At 39.8% G+C, this 2,816-nt stretch overlaps 1 non-coding gene across 1 annotated transcript; it reads left to right on the forward strand.

The window, feature by feature from the left end:
- The first annotated feature begins 568 nt into the window (after positions 1-568).
- Positions 569-674, forward strand: LOC119993899. Its single transcript, XR_005466593.1, has one exon. It is a non-coding gene; the product is annotated as a small nucleolar RNA R71 (small nucleolar RNA).
- Positions 675-2,816: the final 2,142 nt, after the last annotated feature.

Here is a 2,816-nt window from a genome sequence, read left to right on the forward strand (position 1 = left end):
TTCGGCCATCTTGGCAAACATTTCATCAATGTCCCTCTTTTTCTCTTGGGGTGGAATTTGTTGAGGAGGGTTTTGCACATTCTGATTGTTGCTCCAAGAAAAGTTAGGACGATTCCTAAACCCCGGATTGTAGAAATTTGAATATGGATCATTTCTTGGCCGATTGTAATGCCCACCTCCAATAGCATTAGCTTGCTCGCTTTGAGAAAAAGATGCATTAGTAATCAAGCATTCTCCGGTTTGATGGCTAGCACCGCAATAATCACAAGATATGAAAGGCATTCTTTGAACCGCATGCACTCCTTGATGAGAATTCACCGTTAAAGCATCAATCTTTTTAGCCATAGCAGCCAAGGCGGTCATCACATCGGCATCTCTTGAATTACCTTGCCTTTGTGGTAGCCTCTCCGTAGGCCACGAAGTATTTGTCTTGGCAACCTTCTCAAGCAAAGTTCGGGCCTCCTCTTGAGATTTAGTCATAAATGAACCACCCGCGGCTGTATCTAACATTTGCCTTGTTGACATGCTCAATCCGGAATAAAAGGCTTGATAAACAATCCACTCCGCAAGTCCATGATTAGGACAACTCCTCAAGATAGCTTTGAACCTCTCCCAAGCTTCATGGAAAGATTCAAGATCAAATTGGGAGAAAGTCATGATATCATTCCGAATTTGAACCGCTTTCGTCGGAGGGAAGAATTTAGATAGAAATTGCTCTGAAAGCTCCTCCCATGTAGTGATGGAATTGGGAGGGAGTGACATCAACCATGCTTTAGCTTTATCCCTCAAAGTGAATGGAAATAACCTCAAGAGAATTGCATCACGTGAAGCACCTTGAATATCAAAAGTAGCACAAATGTGCAAGAATGAAGCAATGTGCACATTTGGCTCTTCGTGAGGAAAACCATGGAACACAACGAAGTTGGAGATCATAGTGATAATAGCCGGTTTGATGAGTGGAGTTGATAGGTGGATACTGGATACTAGAAGGAGTGGTATCCCAAGTCGGTCGAGCGCATTCCTCCAAAGAACGAGGATCAAATTGCCTTGGTGGTCCATCTACCTCGTTGGCTCCATTCCCACCATTTCCATTATGAGCACCTCCACCATTATCATTCCTCTCATTCAAACCATTTCCACCAATGGCCCCTGCACCATTCTTTCCTTCCAAATTATCTCCCATGCCTTCAACTGGGTTATTATGTTGCTCCCGTCTAAGTATACGAAACGTCCTCTCGATCTCCTGATCCAAACCAATCACATTCGAGCTAAGAGCACGTCTTCCTAAGCTCATCCAAGAGAAAGAATTTCTACAGAAAATTTAAAACCAAATTAGCACAAAAATAACCTAAATTGACACAAAAAAAAAATTGCCTCAATCCCCAGCAACACGCCAAAAACTTGATGTGAATTATTCGCAAGCGGACAAGTCGCATAGTAATAAAGAGTGAATAGAGTATCATTCCCACGAGATATATTGGCAATTTCAATTCAAAGTCAATCCAAGTAATTATCACACTAAGATGGCAAAGCGAATTGTTGGTTGTATTTTATCTAATGCTAAACAAGTATTCGAGAGATCACTGAGTGAGTGACAATTTGAATAAGTAACCAAACAACAAGCAAGAAATTGAGTTCTTAAGAGAAGTAAACACTAGGGTTCCTAATATCACCACCTCTTATCCAATTGAACTCCATTGATTCATTGATTCCCAATTCCCAATTTAATTGTTGACAATCGATTTTCCAACCTATTCAATGTTCTATTCCAAGATACACCGAACGTATTTTCAATATAACCCCTATTATTCCTAACACTCGGATTCATATCAAAAACCCATTAAGAATAATGGAAATCAGTTAACGATTGCATAAGTCATAAACCTATATTCTTATGGTTCATGTAACCTATGTTCTCTATGGATTCTTGCAACCCTAGGAATATCCTTCCGGTCTCAACCTAGGCTCAAAATCATTCAAATGGTGATCAAGCATTTGAAAGCAATAAGCACATCCACAGAGAATCAACAACATAAAGAGAGATTCAAGAACAATAAATCAATTTCATTCAATCTTCAAAGAGGGGTTCCATTAGGACCCCTAGTTAGAGGATTAGTTCCTCATAAACAAGGAATACAACTCAAAATCCAAAATGGCAGTCATTAAATACAAGAACAAGGAAGAAATAAAGAGAAACCCCAAGATCCCCTTGCTCAAGCATCAATGGCTGCTGTAGAAGAGTCTCCAAAACCCTCGATTTTGCTTCCCAAAAGTGAAAAAAGTTCCTAAAACCCTAAAAGTTTATGCTTATATACTCCCAAAAACCCTAGAGTCATTTTCTAACAAGTCTCTGTCGTTTTGAATTGGTCTCACTTGAGTTGAGGGTAAGTTCGGGCATGTAGAAAACTTCAAAATCGTGAACTGAGTTTGGCCGATCGATCGGAATATGGTCCGATCGATCGGATTTTCTATCTGTTTCTTCCCAGCTTCAACGTTGTCCGATCGATCGGGCAATGGGCCGATCGATCGGATTTCTTCTCTGACTCCAGTTTTGGCTCTTTCTCTCCATTTTGCTCCTTTTCTTCCATAATTGCCCTTACACCTGAAATGCACAATTAACCACTCTTTAGGCATATTTAATTCCAAAACGACTCTAAACAATGCAAGATTTCATGTAAAAGGATGTACAATTATATATATATAACTGGCACATCAATTACCAAGACTAAAGGAACCTGAACCAATACTGGTTGAAGAGGATGGTCATTCTGAGTTAGGTCAGAATCGAAATTGTAGAAAATAAAGATGCAGAGAGA

This window comes from Tripterygium wilfordii, chromosome 23 (genome assembly GCF_013401445.1).
Source record: "Tripterygium wilfordii isolate XIE 37 chromosome 23, ASM1340144v1, whole genome shotgun sequence".
In the NCBI taxonomy this organism is placed as follows: Eukaryota; Viridiplantae; Streptophyta; class Magnoliopsida; order Celastrales; family Celastraceae; genus Tripterygium; species Tripterygium wilfordii.